At 53.5% G+C, this 17,261-nt stretch overlaps 1 protein-coding gene across 3 annotated transcripts in view; it reads left to right on the top strand.

Annotated features, from left to right (window-relative positions):
- ZNF423 (zinc finger protein 423) overlaps positions 1-17,261 on the top strand; it is a 370,990-nt gene that overhangs the window by 176,920 nt on the left and 176,809 nt on the right. Inside the window, exon 1 of one of the 3 annotated variants that reach the window (XM_025370368.1) lies at positions 16,186-16,320. The exons of the other annotated variants lie outside the window; for them this stretch is intronic. The gene's annotated coding sequence lies outside the window, so the exon portion shown is untranslated. Of the gene's footprint in view, positions 1-16,185; positions 16,321-17,261 lie in introns of those variants that run through there. 3 annotated transcript variants of the gene reach the window in all.

Genomic DNA, 17,261 nt, shown 5'->3' with positions numbered 1-17,261 from the left:
GCCACTTCACACAGCCAGGCATGCTGGCTGCTGTGGTGGGGCAGGCAGCTCCATGTGCTGGCACAGGTGCTGGTTCCATGTGAGACTGCGGCTGGACCAGGTGTACTGCAAGTGGCTTCCACTGCGGGTGCTGGGGAATGCAGTGGTGTCTGGAAGCTTGGAGATGCCAGGAACCAAGGAGGGTGTCACAGCCCTGCCTTGGGGAGCCTCTAGGTCTGGGATCCCCGAAGGGCTGCAGCTCTTCTGTCCTCATTGCCTGCAACATGGTGAGCAGGGAGTGTTTTTCCATCCTGTTTGTGTCACAGCTCTTTCCGTCCCACCATTCAGCATGTACCAAGTTCTTGTCCCGTGTCCAGGAAGAATGAGGTATTCAGACAATTGGAGAGTGAGCAAGGTGGAGAGGAGCTTCATTGAGTAATAGAACACCTCTCAGGAGACCTCAGGTGGGCAGCTCCTTCCCATAGGCAGGTCGCCCGACAAGTGCCCAGCTCTCAGCTGAGACGAGACTCGCAGTGGGTAGCTTCTTTCTGCAGGCAGGTCCAGCTCTCAGTGGAGAGGAGACTGCAGTGGGTAGCTCCTTGCCTCAGGCAGGTCATCCCCATGAGTGTCTAGTTCTCAGCTGAGAGGAGACTGTAGTGGATAGCTTCTTTCCACAGACAGGTCATACCAACTTGTGTCCAGCTCTCAGCTGAGAGGAGACCCACAGCTCCTTTCTACAGTCAGGTTGTCCCGAAGAGTCAGAAGATCCGAAGTGGGTAGCTCCTTCCTGCAGCTGGTAGTTCTGACATCTCTGTGAGTCTGGCTGAGTCTGGGGTAATGGGCTTCAGAAGGGAGGAAGGACGTACTGATTGATCCTTGGGTGGTCACAGGTAGGCCCAGAAACAGCACTGTAAGTTCTCACTCTGGGCTGGAACTCCACCTGGAACTGACATCCCCTACCCTAGGTTTCAGGCCATTTCTGGCTAGAAGGTGGGGTTTCACTGGGGACCTGCCCCTGGCTGCTCAGGAGTCTGTCTGCTTCCTGACACATCAATCATGTCATCCACAGCACCCAGATTGTTTGCACCAAGGGGCACCTGCAGGCCCACGCTGAGCCACCCTCAGCCCCCTCTCAGTGTCCCTCCCATGCTCATCTGTGCCCAAAGTCTGGAGGGGGCTGAAGTGGCAAGGGGCTGGCATGTCAGCATCTGCCCTGAGTGTGTGCACATCTGGCTGGGTCATGACAGTGTCTGGGCTTGGCCTTAACTTTGCCCCAAAATTGGAGAGGGAGTAGGGAGAAGCCAGGCGGCAGGAGCAGGCACTTCCAAGCCCGTGGGGACAGGAGAGGGGGGCTTCCCAGGCTCCCAAGAGCTAGGTGGCTGCAGCTGTGCTGGGGAGGGTTTGGCTCCCACCCTGCCAACTTGGAAGGAGGCGGAGATCCCACCTGTTCCTGGTTCCCACCAGCTCCATGGAGGGCGCAGCCCTGGCCATGCCTCCCCGACTGCAGCTGGTGTCTTTGCAGCGGTCGCTCCAGACTGGGTGCTGCTGCCATTAGTGGGAGAATTTCTTGAGCCCAGGGGTTTAAGACCAACCTGGGCAACATAGCGAGACCCTGTGTTTACAGAACAAAAACAGTTTTCCTGGCATGGTGGCACACACCTGTAGTCCCAGCTACTCGAGAGACTGAGATGGGAGGATCCCTTGAGCCCAGGAGTGTGTTTGTGAATTGCTGTGGGCTCCTGACCTGTATGCCACTGGGGTGACTGAGGCCCAGAGAGCCTGATGGGCTCGGGACAGTGAGGGCTGGTGGTGTGAGCCAGCACTCCAAGGTGTCTCTGAGCGTTTGTATGGAGTGAGAATTGATTCGTGTATCTCATGTCAGATCCTCTTCATGATTCGTATTCATTCACTTAATAAATAGTTGAGATTGGTTTCCCCAAACTGTGTGCTGCGGCACCCCAGGGTGTCAGTGCAAATTACGAGCTGGAGGTTGTTCCCAATGCAGGGGTGAGGAGAGGGAGGAGAGCATGGGAGGCCAGGGTCTCACACATGGCAGGTGGCAATCAGTACTTTGCCCTGCTTAATTTTTTTTTATTCGATTACAGTTCCCTGACATCTTGCCCAATCACTTGTTTACTGGTTTACTGTTGCTTCCCCCACTGGACTGTCAACTCCATGAGGGCAGGGACTTTGTGATATTCTCTGCTGTTTTGTCATCACCCAAAACCGTGCCTGATACAGAGCTCAGATGCCCCCACTTTCCTGGCTCATGGCACCTTAGTATTGGTAACTTTTTAATGGTGCCCCTTAAGCAAAACAAAACAATAAAAACCTCACAGTTGTCTAAACAACTTAAGTATTTATGTCCTAACAACATAGTAGCTTTAAAAAAAATAAAATACATACATTCAAATCAAATGTAATATTTTATTTTATTTTTGAGATGGAGGCTTTCTCTGTCACCCAGGCTGGAGTGCAGTGGCGCAATCTCAGCCCACTGCAACCTCTGCCTCCCAAGCTCAAGTGATTCTCCTGCCTTAGTCTCCCGAGTAGCTGGGATTACAGGCACCCATCACCACACCCAGCTAATGTTTGTCTTTTTAGAAGATAACAGGGTTTCACCATGTTGGCTGGGCTGGTTTTGAACTCTTGACCTCAAATGATCCACCTGCCTCGGCCTCCCAAAATGTTGAGATTACAGGTGTGAGCCACTGTGCCTGGCCAGAAAAATGTCATGTTTTAATTTCATTCTTAACACAATTACTAATGGAATGTATGAAATTCAAATTCTTATTCAGCAGGTCCAGGTGGACCTGAAATTCTGCATTTCTAATTATTCTCTCTTCCTTTTTTTTTTTTTTTTTTGTTTGAGACAGGGTCTTGCTCTATTGCCCAGGCTGGAGGGCAGTGGTGTGATCATGGCTCACTGCAGCCTTTACTTCCTGGGCTCAAGAGATCCTTCTACCTCAGCCTCCCTAGTAGCTAATTTTAAAAAAAATTTACAGAGACAGGGTTTCACTTTATTGCCCATGCTGGTCTTGAAGTTCTGGGCTCAAGCAATCCTCCTGCCTCCCAAAGTGCTGAGATTACAGGCATGAACTACTGTGCCTGGCAACAAAATTTTTTTTCCTTTTCTTTTCTATTGTTTTCTTTTCCTTCTCTTTCATTTTCCTTTTCTTTTCTTTATTTTTCTTTCTTTCTTTCTTTTCTTTTTTTTTTTTTTTTGTGATGGAGTCTCACTCTGTTGCCCAGTCTGGAGTTCAGTGGTGTGATGACGACTCACTGCAGGCTTCACCTCTCGGGTTCCAGAGATCTCCTGCCTCAGCCTCCTGGTAGCTGGGACTACCGACACGCACCACCATGCCAGGGTAATGTCTGTATTTTAGTAGAGATGGTGTTTCACCATGTTGGCCAGGCTGATCTTGAGCTCCTGACCTCAGGTGATCCGCCCGCCTCGGCCTCCCAAAGTGCTGGGATTCTAGGAGTGAGCCACCACGCCCAGCCTAAATTCTACGTTTCTAAAAAGCTCTCAGGTGATGCTGAGTTGCTGATCCAGGGCCAGATTTTGAGTGGCTCACTCCCATGGCCCCTAAGTCCATCATCCCCACTCCTTTCTAAGCCCTCCTTCCCACATCCTTTGCTCTTTGCAGATGGCTTTGCCAGCCTCGTGGCATGAGTTAGAAGGTCAGTTGTTCACCTGATGTGGTTTGAGGTGCCCAGCGTGGCTGTCCCCATCTCCATGAACAGAAATCCTTTCCATGCCCATCTAGGGTGTCAAGTGGTTGACACTTGTATATGACTGTCAGGTCCTCATAAGGAACACCATTGTTTGTGGCTGCAGAAGTGGCCACCTACAAGGTGGTCTCGGTGGACCTGGAGCATACTGGACATGCTTGCTAGGGCAGGATTGACCCTCTCCAGGCTGTTTTTGTTCCCTAGAGTCACCTGCCTGCGTGAAGGCCATGTGTCTGATTTAGTCCCAGAATGTCAGGCAGCTTCGTGGACCGCCAGGCACCTTCCCTTCTGGGACTAAAGTCCCATTAAAGGCGACCGATTTCTGTCTCCTAGCCTGGCTGGCCGCAGCCCTCCCTTGCCAGTTCCTGGTTGTTATGGATGTCCAGATCTGGGAATGTGCATTTTCCAGCCACAGGCCCGTGTGCGTGTGTGTGTATCTCAGTCAGTGCCTGGTGGAGCTCTGCAGCACAGGTGCACGGGCAGAGCTGCACCTCCGGTCTCTGGAAAATCCAATCTGTGGTGACGCAGAATTGTACTTGTGGGCTGTTCCCGTTTGCCTGCTCTATCATTGATCAGCTGATTCATTCATTTATTCATTCTCTCCCTCGTGCAGCAAGTGTTTATTTACTAACCACAGTTGATGTTCTGAGCTGGAAGGCCCAAGTAGCTGGAGAAGACTTCCTGGAGAAGGAGGCATTGTGGGGTGTGTGTGCATGCCTGTGTGAGCATGTGCATGCATATGTATGCAGGTGTGTGTGTGCGTGGATGTTGCACACCTCTGCACAGTGTTGTGTGTGGAGCACTCATGGACGTGTTCAGAACACACACATGTGCATGCGCATATGGCTTGCATGTGCACACAGGCTCACATGTGTAGGTGCACTCATATGCTTTTACATTTGTGTACAGGTGTGTATACACGTAGGGTCTTATGAGCAAAGCCTCGGTGCCAGTAACATCAACTTTGGAACCCCCGTCCTGGCCTGCATCGATCCCAGGCTGGAGCAGAGGAGCTGCTGTTTGGTAGAGCTGATTTTGTAGCTTGGCTCCATGTGCGTGTGAGCACTTGGGTGTGTTTTAATTAACTAGAACATTTGCCTGGAAATGAGCAGCAGCAGCAGCCGGCGCACAGGCAGCTGGGGGGTGGGGGTGGGGCGGTGCAGCGTGGTGGTGGAGGCCATGGCAGCCCGGAGTCTGAGTTTTAACGTGCCCAATGCCGGCTGAGGGCACCGTGGAGGGAGGGGTGGGGCAGGTCACCCCCAGTACTGGTTATCACCCCAGCAGGCAGGGGATTCTGGGAGTGGCTGAACGCTGCAATTCCCAAGCCTCCTAGTCAAAGATGGCCAGGTTAATGGTTCCAGCACCTGGGTGGGTACGTGCCTTTCCTGCATGATCCAGGGTGGGCTTCAGACCCATGAGCCATGCAGGACTGACCAACTGCAAAGGTCACCAACTACAGAGCTTATACCTGGCATTTAGTGGGTCCTCTGTACATGAGTGAGTCAACAGCTAGAGGAAGCTGAGGCTTAGAGAGGTTGAGTGATGTCTCGAGGGTCACACAGCATGTTAGCAGACCATCCAGAAATGTTGACTTTGTTTCCAGTGTTATCTTTCCAACCCTGGTTATTTTGCATGAAGAAATAGCATCATCTCACAGCAGATGAATTCCACACTCCACAGGCCTCCTGCTCTGCCCTGGGCAGCTGTTCAGTTGCCTGCCTGCCACCCTGTCTACCTGGGTGGTGGGAAGGATGGACTTCCCAGGACATCTTGGTGTGCTGGAGTTTTGTCTCACCAAGGGTGAGATGAGAGAGAGGAAGCAGGGGTGGTCTTGATTGGAGGGGAAGGGCTGGGACTCAGTCCCTTTCTAAGACAAACTGGCCACTGGGAGCTCACAGGCTGTAGTCACCGAAGAAAATCTCATTCAGACCGCAGAGTCCCCTGGTGCCCTCTTCCCTGCCTTCCCGTCTGTTCCAAGGCCTCAGAGCATCCCCGTGGCTGCAGCCCTGTTCCGCCCCTCTGCACGGCACTGCGTGGCTGCCTCTTGGGCTTTGGTCTGTGCCTTCGCTTTGTCCCACCCCACCTTGAGGACCCCTGCCTGATTATTTTCCCTGAAATACAGCTTTGTTCACATCCCTGTTCCATCTAGCGGTGCAGGGGGTGGACTCTGGGCCACACTGCCTGGGGTCAGATGTGGACTCTGGCCCTGACTGGTTTTGTGTTTCCAGTAGAGCGACATCACCTCTCAGAGCCACCCTGTCCTCCCTTATAAAGTGGGATGACGCACAGTGTACACATCGGCTGCAGCACACATATGCACATGGCCAGGATTACCAACTGGGCTGCTCCCTATTTGAGAACACGCTGTGTGCTCTGCACACACACATCACAAATCCCTTAGGCACTCGGTGACACTTGCTTTAGGAGAGGTTACTGGAACATCAGCTGTTGGACTGGACTGCAAAATTTTGTTTGCATCTCACACTCATTCCTATCCCAGATCCTGTGCACATATTTCTCTTTTTGCTCAGCACACAGCTAAATTCATATATTTCAAAAAAAAGTACCCATGCTAGAACTCCTGTGATATCTACATTTACTCATTTTCCATCTGCCTGTCTTTCACTTGGAATAATTTTCGCTCTCAGAGTGCCAGTTACCTTTGCTTGCCTTTGCCCTGGCTATTTTCTCTACCTGCTCCATGGCCTTTTATATTTTTTTCTATAAATTAAGACCCAGCACCAGGCCTTCATGTCCCAGGGTGTCCCTGATCCCCCTACCAGAGCTGAGCTCTCTGGCTTTGATAGGGACCTTTTTAAGATCCCACCATGGACTGCCTTACCTTGTGCACTTTTCTCAGCCTCCTCTAGAGCTCATGCTCCTGAAGGCAGGGCCCTGGGTTTCTTCCTGTGGGGCATGTGGAGCACGCAATGCTTGGTGGATCCTCATCAGGGTAGACTGAATGGATGACCAGATGGGAGTTTGTAGCCCCCCATGGGAAGAAGGGTTTGTGTGCATGTGCCAGTGTGTGCACATGCATACATACATGTTTGCATGCCTTGCATAAGCATGTGCATGCATACACACATGTGCCCATGTGTTTGTGTGTGCACACGTGTGTACCATCAGCCTGATGCTAATTGTGTTTCTGAGGAAAGACGCCTGCTTTAATTTTTAATTAGGAATCAGGGCAGTGTGGGAGCAGGCAGCTGCAGCTGGAGGTTTTCCTCAACGCTGGAGTTCTCCTTAACAAGCACCCGCAGTCCAGGCCGGCCTCTGTTAGCGCTGGACACCACCGCTTGCACTGGTGGGAGTGTCTTAATGCCTATGAAATGATCATGTAATTACTTGGTAATGGAATGCCAGGATTTTGCCTATGCAACAATCTTTCCAAGTGGGTGAAAGAATTAAGAGAAGTTGGAGATGACCAGGGTGGTGGTGGGGCTCCAATGTCGTTTTGATGGGATGGGGTCGCCACTCCTCCCAAAGGCATCTGGGAGTTCTGCTGGAAGTCCCAGCCTCTGTCAAATGGGATTTACCTGCAGCCTGTTTCTCCTGGCCTGGGGCTGTGTTTAGCATATTTGTTGTGGGTAAAATGATCTGTGCAGACAGTGTCAGGTAGGGAGTAATTACCTCGGTACCAGGGCGGGGTGATGAGCCTCACCTGCTGGTGGGAGCCCGCCTTGGGCTCCTGGGCTCCAGCAAGGCCCTGGGCAGGTGTGGGAATGCTACCCAGGGTCTGTGTACTCCTAGGCGGGTGCCTCCTGGTGGAGGGTGGCCCATAGATCACACCACGTGTGACAGGCTGTAGACACTCTGGGTACATTTACAGATGCTCCACTCTTTTTCCGGAGGCTTTTATTTTATTTTTTAACTTTTTTGAGATGGAGTTTCACTCTGTCGCCCAGACTGGAGTGTAGTGACACAATCTCGACTCAGTGCAAGCTCTGTCGCCCAGGGTTTCAAGTGTTTTTCCTGCCTCAGCCTTGTGAGTAGCTGGTATTACAGGTACGTGCCACCACGCCTGGCTAATTTTTGTATTTTTAGTAGAGACAGGTTTCGCCATGTTGGCCAGGCTGGTCTCGAACTCCTGACCTCAGGTGATCCATCCTCCTCGGCCTCCCAAAGTGCTGGAATTACAGGTGTGAACCACCCCGCCCGGCCTCAGGAGGCTTTTAAACTGCAGCTCTGTACTTTGGTCAACTGTGGGACACCCTGGGGATGGAGAGTGCAGACCCTCCAGGCCAGACGGCCATGGTTTCCACCCTGCTGCTCCACAGACTATGGGGAAATTATTTCTTAACTTCTTTGTGCTTCGCTTTCCTCTCTGGGAAGCAGGAGTAGCAATAGTACCTGCCCCACAGGGTCACCAGGAAGATTAAAGAGGCAGTGCAGGTCCAGAATCCCCTATTCACAATTCTGAATTCCAGAAAGCCAGAAACCTGAATTTTTTTTTTCTGTAATGTATTTGGCAGCCAAGTTTGACCTGAGCTGATGTGAAGCTATTTATGGTCTTTATTTCGTTCACATTGGTGAATACCTATCTGTTTTGCTGCAGAAATAACAGTGTGCCTGACTGCTTCTGGGGCGTTCCCAAATATGCAGCAAATGCACTGTCTCACCTTTCTAGAATCTGAAAAAGTCTGAATTCGGGAGCATATCTGATGGTTTGGGTTTGGGGTAGGCAGTTGTGGACAGGCAAATAAAAGATGTGGGCCGGGAGCAGTGGCTCATGCCTGTAGTCCTAGCACTTTGAGAGGCTGAGGCGGGCAGATTGCCTGAGTTCAAGAGTTCGAGACCAGCCTGGGCAACGTGGCAAAACCTCGTCTCTACTAAAAATACACAAATTAGCTGAGCCTGGTGGTGTGTGCCTGTAATCCCAGCTACTCGGGAGGCTGAGGCATGAGAATCTCTTGAACCCAGGAGGTGGAGGTTGCTAGTGAGCCGAGATCACACCAGCACTCTCCAGCCTGGGCGACAGAGCGAGACTCCGCCTCAAAAAATAAATAAATAAAATAAAATGAAATAAAATAAAATGTGTGGGGCACCTCTCCTGGAATAAGTGCTGAGCAGACGTTAGGTGGAGCCATCACCTGACCCGTCTCACGGAGCAGCATTGCCAGATTTCTTCCTACTCCTTTCTTCCTCCCACTCTTGGCCATGCAGGGCGGGGTGGGTGGCGGTGGGAAGGCTTGTTTGCTTGGAAGTCGTGTGCACGCACACATGCACACCCATGCTATTCCTCTTGGCCGGAGGTGGGACACCTTGTAGCAGGTGGACGCTTTGCTCGGGACCTCATGAAACCATCAAGGCCGGGCTCGGTCCTAGGGTGGGCTATAGGACCTGGGGCCCATGGTTTGTCTCTGGTTTGGACGTGGCTGCTGCCAGGCCTCGAGCTCCCTTCAAGAACCAGATCAGAGGGTACCCCCTTCACACATCATCCCTTACCCTCACTGCCTCTCCCAGGGGGCAGTCATCCTTGTGTTGGAGGGCACTGCCAAGTGCATGCTGACACCATTTCTTCTGTGCCCCTTGGGTGACCAGGCACAGCTAATGAGGGAAGCTGGGCCTTACTAGTCCCAGGAATCCTGTTGGCGCTGAAACACCTGAAGGGGCTGTGGCGTGTGGAACTGCAGCTGCCTGCGAAGGAAGGCAATTAGGAGGGCTGCAGGTGGACCGCCCTTCTTTTATGTATTTACTTTTACTCCCCAATAAGACATCTCCTTCGAGAGGCTTGTCCCCTGGCGTTGCTGGCCTGACTCCCTAAGGGAAGTAGCCTCTGCTCTAGGCTGCAGGCACAATTCCATTCCCATCACACTGGCTTTTTAAAGAGCCCACACGCTTAAAAAGGATGATTTAAACGTCTCGCCTCAAGCCGGTGTTGTCAGCTAGCTGTAGTTTTTATCTCTGCGTTTGGGTTGTAAAACCCAGCAATTAAGAAAATCTGCTTCAGATTAATTGTAGCCTACGCTGGCTGAGAATGAGGCAGCGTGCTGTTTCGCTTGGGTTTCACAGCTTATGGGGCAGGGGAGCCGGAGCATGTGGGGAAACTGAGTCCCTGACAGAGGAGTCCCCTTGATGCAGATGGCACAGGGGGCAAAAGTGGGCAGGACTAGAATGCAGCCCCAACTCCTCCTCTGCCTATTCCTTGGCACTAGGGTGGCTGCCTGCATCTAGCTGAGCCTGGCTGCTGGCAGAGTTGGGCAGGTAGGGACAGCCGCTGGTGACCCATGAAGTGGGAAAACCATGCCCTCCCATCCTTACACGGCCACAGCTGCTAGGGGGTCTGAGACCTTGGGACCAACCTGCTGAGCTGGGGCACATGTGGTGCAGTCTGCTTCTTTTGCAAGGAGCCATATTTATCTCTGGCTTCCATCTGTGGGCATCTGCACTGATCTCTCACAGAGACAGGTTGTCTGAGGGTTGGTGGCTGGGAGAACTCAACTAGTGGGTGACACCTACTGTGTGCTGGGTGCCGAGCCAGGTGGTCACATCCCAGAGACCCGTGCTGTCTGCTTTCCCCTTCCAGTGTCACCAAACAGAACTGCCGGACTGCAGCAGCTGCTACCTGCAACTCTGGGCCCCTGGAGGGAGCGTCTAGCCCTGGCGTGAGCCTCCCTGAGTTTGTCTTCTTGGCCTTTTTTCCTCTCTTCTCGTGGCGGGGCCACTGCCCTGATGCAGGGGAACGCACAGATTTGGCTTGCCTTTGGCGTCTCCTCCCCTTTCTATCTTGGTTATCCTCAATAATCCCGTGTGTGGCAATGGCAATCAACAGTTTACAAAGCATCTCCACAGCCATGATTCCCCTCTGACCCTCATTGCAGCCCTGTGAAGTAAGCAGAGCCAAGGAGGGGAAACTGAGGCTTGGAGTAGAAGGGAAGCTTGTGTAGGGCTGTCTGGCCCTGGAGTAAGGAAGCAGGAGCCCTGACTAGGGCCCGATTTCCTAGCCCAGCTGGGCTCTGTGTGTGGGGTGACCTGGACAGTGAGGGGTGACATAGACGGTGAGGGGGTGCGGGAGGAGATATCACCAACTGTTTTTTCTTGTGGTTCTCTTCTGAATCCTGATGGTAAGAGAGTGAAGTTTTGGGCTTTCCAAGGGGTCTCTAGGTCCAACTCCTGCCTGGTGGGCCCAGATCCCATAAGGATGAGGTTTGCACCCCACCTGGCCTGGCTACATCCTCTGGGCTGCCCTGTAGGCTGCCTGCTGGGCTTAGCTCAAGAATGGCTGAGAGGAGTCCATGGCAGGCAGTCCTGCTGCATCTGAAGGAAGGGTGCCCCATATCCCGCTCCTTGGGGATGGTGGCCTGGGCCTCTAGGGACGCCATGTAGGAGATAAGATGGATTTCTTTCTCCCTCTCTCCTCTCCCCTCTCCCCTCTCCTCTCTTTTTTAATGGAGTTTCGCTCTTGTTGCCCAGGCTGGAGTGCAATGGAACGATCTCGGCTCCCCGGAACCTCTGCCTCCCGGGTCCAAGTGATTCTCCCACCTCAGCCTCCTGAGTAGCTGGGATTACAGGCATGCACCACCACACCTGGCTAATTTTGTATTTTTAGTACAGACAGGGTTTCTTCATGTTGGTCAGGCTGGTCTCGAACTCCTGACCTCAGATGATCTGCCTGCCTCGGCCTCCCAAAGTGCTGGGATTACAGCCATGAGCTGTCGGTGCCTGGTCGAGATGGATTTAAGACCATGCTGCACTCCCCCCTCCCCACTTCCTGTGCTTACTAACGGTTAACCACTGGGGAAGAGGGAGCAGGCACTGAGCTAGAAACTTCCCTTCAGTCCTCAAGCAAGGAAGGAGTCATGCATTGTTACCATTTTCATTTTATAGTTGAGGTTTGCGGCTCAGAGAGGGGAGGTCACTTGCCCCAGGTCACACAGCATGTAGATGACAGAGCCAAGATTCAAACACAAGCCCATGTGCTCACCTCCCTGCCCACACCTCCTTCCTCCTGGGGGCCTGGTGCTTACTGGGGATGGGGCTGGGAGAGCCTGCAGGCTGTGGGTCTGCAGCATTAGTGGGTTAGTGGGAGCTGTTTCCCCAGGTCCTGCTACCTGTACTGAGGCTGCCTCAGGTGACTCTGACCCTCCTGCCACCTGCCCTGTATCTTGGCTGACCTCCAGGGGTTCCAGGAGTCAGTTTGGGCCCTACCAATCAAGTGGAAAACAGGATCCCTAAACAGGACCAGGACAGCTACCACTAGCTCAGTGGGACCTTCTGCATGGAGCCTGTGTCCAGGTTCTTTTTCTGAGCACTCCCTGGGGTCTCAACAATGCTGCTCACCTAATAGGTGCAGGGCAAGGAAGGTAGGAGTCCCATCCCGGGAGGACTCAAGGTTTGCAGAGTCAGCCTCTGAGTTGTGGGAGCTTGAGCCTCCCACCCCTGCCATTTCGGGGCCTCAGTTTCCAAGTCTGTATAATGTTTTCCCATTTTACAGTGACGACTCTGTGTACAGGTTCTTTCCCACCTCCTGCTCAGCATGGGAGGGGGTGGGGGATAGGGGCGTGAGGACTTGGTGAACTGCATGGAATAGGGCCACACTCCTGGGTCTAGGTTGGGTGGTCTGAGGCTCTTGAAGTTCCCAGAGCGAGAAGCCAACTTCAGGCTCTCCCACCTGCCGGAGTCCTGCTAAGGCAAGTTTGCAGTTGGGAGAACAGGTTGCCTCGGGAAGGAAGGTGGAGCAGGGCTGGGCATTAGCGTGCAGCTTGCAGCCACACAGGCCTGTTTGCACGCTGCCTCTGCCAGCCCAGCCTCCTCACCTCCCTGAGCCTCATGCTCCTCTTCTTTATTATTATTATTTTTGAGACAGGGTCTCACTCTGTTGCCCAGGCTGCAGTGCAGTGGCACAGTCATAGCCCACTGCCCCCTCAAGTTCCTGGGCTCAAGTGATCCCCTGGCCTTAGCCTCCCAAGTAACTGGGACTACAGGTGTGTACCACCACACCTGGCTAAATTATTTTAAATTTTTTTTGTAAAGATAGGGTCTTGCTATGCTGCCCAAGCTGGTTTTGAACTCCTGGGCTCAAGGGGTCCTCCTACCTCAGCCTCCCAAAATGCTGGGATTATAGGCATGGGCCACTGTGCCCAGCCCTCGGTTTCCTTTTCTGTGACATGGAGATAACAATTGCTTTTACCCCAGGGTGTTGCTGTAAATACCAATAGAGCAGGTCTTCAGAAGATACGGTCTGACTCTGGGCCAGAAGTTTTCTGAAGGCTTCCCTCCATCCCAGTTGGTTCCTCTTTTTACCCTGTAATTTCTTTGATCCAGTTTTAAAATTCTCCCCTTCCACACTCTGGGGATGAGGGTTGAATAAGAAATTGAAAGTAGTCAAATGGCTAGCTCTTGTCTCGCTGTGCCCTGACCCGCGCTGTCTGATGGTCTCCTCTCGGGCCTCCATGCCCACACCTTTGAGTTGCCAGAGTGGCAAACACTGACCCAGTTTGTTCTGGACTAGGCATTTTACTGGCATCTCTAATGAAATCAGCACGACTGCCCCTTGAGATAGGGACTACTATTGTTTCTTGTTTTTTGGATGAGGAAGGGGAGGCTCAGAGTTAGTAAGTGGTGGAGTTGGGATTTCAACCAGATCTGGCTGACTCCAGGCTTATTTCCCTGTGGGCTGAGCACCCAAGGCGGCTCTGGGCCTAAAGGCAGAGCTGCAGACTGGCCGGTTTAGAGGCCATGGGAAGAGAATTTGAGGTCGGTGTTGGTGACGGAGTCGGTGATGGGGCTGGCCTCCTTCCTCCCCACTGGGCCATGGGCTTGTGCTTACCCCCGGCATTGTGCTTTCCCACCTTGCCCTTTTTTTCTGGGGTCCCAGCCCCCCTCCCCTGGCCTTTTGTTTCCCCTCCTCCATTGCCCTAATGATTTAGCCCAGGTGGCAAGTTGCATAGAGAAACTACTCCAGGGAAATAAGAGTCCTTACTACCAGCCTGGGCCTCAGGTGTGCACCCAGCAGCCCTCCCTGGGGCTCTGGTGAGCTGAGCCTCCCCCATCTCCAGCTGTTAGGCAGGAGCTGGAGGAGCTGTGTGTATTGTGTGCACATGTACTTGTGTGTGGTGTATATAACTCTGGGTATGTCTGTGCATGCATGCATGCAACTGAGTCTATATAACCATGCATATGTAATGTGTTATACGTGACTGTGTGTATAGAACTGTGTGTCTGTAACTTTATGCATGTAGAATAGGCAACCGTGCATGTATGTAACTGTTCACTTATAACTATGTGTATGTAGCTGGTGTAATACGTGATTGTGTATATAGAACTGTGTGTGTTTGTAACTCTTTGTGAATGTAACTGGCGTGTGTAGGTGACTGTGTCGTAGGTGTGTTTACGCCTCTGTTGAAGGCAGGTGGGGAATGGGGAGGTATTAAAGGCATGAGGATTGGGAGCGGGGCCCCAGGAACGTATGGTAGGGGCTACAGTTACCGCCTCTGCTGGTTAAAACACTCTTTGTAGAACAGAGTTACACACATGTTTAGATAATTAGAACAAAAGCCAAAAGAACAATTCCGTTCAAAGGGACGAAGCTGGGAGGCGGGGGCCAGCCAGGATCTGGGGGGCCGCATTCCGTCTCCCCAGCTCTCCCCGGCCTTCACTGCGTTTTGATCGCACTATTTAGAAAATCCCTTTGTTGTAGGATAAACTGACATTGGCCTGCACATTTCTGCTGTGAAGTTTGCTGTGTTCTGAGACCCACTCGGGACAGCCAGGCCATTAGGAGCTGATTAAATGAGCTAATTTTAATTTGTTCAGTGGTTACAGATGCAGAGACCTTTCCATGCCCTTTTCTTGAGGCTGTATTTATTTATTAATTTTCTTTTTTTCTGAAAAGAAAAAGACCTTCAGGTCTCCCTTCTGTCTTCCCATCCCCCCTTAAAAATAAACATATGAAAACATTTTTAACTAGAACTTCAGCTGGGAAAGAGACAGCTGGATGATGGCTTTGTGGGATTGGCCTCCAGAGGTGCTGATGGGGAGCTCCCCGAGACTGTGAGCTGGGGTGGGGGGCGGCGATGCCAGGGCTGGGCCACCCACTGTGGCTGAGAGCGAGGAGCCGAGGAGGCTCTATGAAGCCTGTCAGAGACCTCAGTCTCACTTCCAGGCCTTTGCTCTTGCTGGTCCTGCTGCATGGAGCTCATTTCTGCCCCTTGCTTCCTTCACTTGGCGAATTCTTCTTCATCCTGCTGGTCTCCACGGAGAGCCTGCTTTTTCCAGGAGGGCTCTGGCACCCTCACCGCGCCCCTGTTCTCCCCCCAGGCCCCATACACTTCTCCTAGCAAACACAGAGGATCAAATGTTGTCCCTCTCGCTAGGCTGTGAGCTCCGCAGGCCAAGAGCTGCCAGTGTGGCTCACCCTCCTACCCTCACCACCTAAGTGCCTGCTGGGTTGTAGGCACATCAGAGACATCCTGTGAATAACCAAATGGGTGAATGAATGAATGAATGAATGAAAGGATGTGTGGGTGACGTCTATATTTACTGAATGCCGCTATCCACCAAGCTCTTGATGGCACGACCCTGGGGTCCCACCAATTTGGAAGTGCTGCCCCTTAGGCCTCAATGCACTGTTGAGAGTTGAATTTCCAAATATGGCGGTAGTGGGGACCTCAGGCCTGCCCGGCCAGGCCAGTCCCCAGCCCCAGGCCCAGCTCTGCTGAGAACCTGACCAAGGCTGAGCAGAGGGAAGCCAAGGGAAGAAAATTGCGCAGTTAGTTGGCTTTTTACAGCACTTACAGGCAAGCAGGCCTTGGGAGTACAATGTGCCCACAATGAGGGGCGTTCAGAGCACAAAAGAGCAGGGACCTTGGGGCTGCAGCCAGGGGCCACCCCTGATCTCGCTCAAGCTGCCTGGCCCCTCCTAGCTCGTTCGTTTTAACACCACCTTTCGCTCTGGTTGGGGCACCTTTCGGTGAGCAGCGGGGTTTTCCCTGGAGCTGTGCCCTGGCTGTGGCCCGGCCAGTTTCCAAGGCCTGGTTTTCATTTGCTGAGAGCTGCTTCCCGCAGACAGCTCCCCACCCACCCCACCCAGGGGCCTCCCAGGGGCCGTCCCCCCACCCTGTCCTGGCAGACAGGGGCAGTGTCTGAGAGAGACCCTTTGCTCCCTCTCCGTGGTCCTCCCTTTAACCCCAGCCTCAGCGCCAGGCCCTGGCATGGCGCCGGCCTCAGGCCCTCCTCCATCTCTGTAGAATCTCAGAGCTGGCAGGGGGGCCAGAACTCCCCGGTCGCCCCCGGGGCCTGGATCCCTCAACTGGGTCAACATCTGGCCGCGTGGCCTGAGCCCTGGGCCTCCTCTGTCCTCTCCCTCCCCATCTGTGCCTTTTCCCAGCCCCTTTTCTTCCCCAAGGCCCTTCCTCTCCCGCTAGCTGGGTCCTCCGCCAAGCGCCGCCGCGGGAGCAGCACACCCTCGGCCCATCCTTCTCCGCCGGCCCAGGCGGGCGGGTGGGGATGCGTCCCGTGGCTGAGATCACCAGTGGGCCGGTGGGAAGCGCCTCTCCAGCCCTCGCCTGCCCTGCCGCCGGGTCCTGGGAACTCGGGCTCAGGTTCTGGCCCTCTTGGCATCGGCCAGCTTGCCCTGGGATGCCCTGGTGAGCAGGGGGAGAGGTAAGCGGAGGCACAGGACAGTGATGAGGGGGTGGCTGGGCTGGAAGGGGGAAGAATGAATAAAACAGGCTGGTGTCTGCACCGGAACGCCGAGTCCCCTTAGAGAGGCTCCCGGCGCGCGTTGGGGAGCAGAATGTTTGCTGAGAGTGGAATGAAATCCAGAAGGAAGGAAACGTTTTCTCTGGAATGAGAGAGGAAAAGTGGGCGGCCAGCTGCCAAGCAGGTGGTGGTGGCCAGGGTGTCAGACCTGGGTCGGGCCCTGCGGCAAGGGGATGGGCGGACCCTGGGGCGCACCGTGACTCCTAGGTCTGGAGCCCTTCCCTTGCCTCTCTCCTGTCCTTCCCTCTGTGCCCCACCCATTGACCTCCTATCCCCCTCTGTCTCCCGTGGGGAGGGCGGGCTTGCATCTGTGATGGTTTTTGCACCCAAGTGCTTGCCTGCCTCTGGCTCCTGCCCTCTCCCGTGCCCTCCTGAAGCCTCATGTCTGTCCCACTTCCTGCACCACTGGCCAGGAGGGAGGCCACCAGAGTGCAGCTGCCGGGCCTGACTTCGCCACCTAAAAAGCCATCCCATCCTGGGCACTGGCCCCTCTCCAGTCACAGGGGCGGCATGCTAAGGGGACATTGAGACCAGCCTCTGAACTACTGAACGCCAGACTATGATTCCTGACAGATTCCGTAGGGCTTCGAGGGGGCTGGGGAGCCTCGGTGGTAATCGGGTGTTTCTCGTGGCCAGCCACTTGTTCTCCCCAGGAAGAGGATGGTGAGTTTCTTTCTGTTTATGTGGTAACCAGGCTACCGAGATGGCAAACTTAGGTTCTGCAATTACACAGCGTTTCAGAAGCAAATTGATAGGATAACGTGTTATTATTGGCTACTGGGTTAATAGCTATTTTGGCAGGAGTACCAATCCTGCGTGGTGTTGCTGGCGCGGGGTGTGAG

This window comes from Theropithecus gelada, chromosome 20 (genome assembly GCF_003255815.1).
Source record: "Theropithecus gelada isolate Dixy chromosome 20, Tgel_1.0, whole genome shotgun sequence".
Classification (NCBI taxonomy): domain Eukaryota; kingdom Metazoa; phylum Chordata; class Mammalia; order Primates; family Cercopithecidae; genus Theropithecus; species Theropithecus gelada.
The sequence above is the reverse complement of the archived record's forward strand: the minus strand, read 5'-3'. Positions and strand labels throughout refer to the sequence as shown.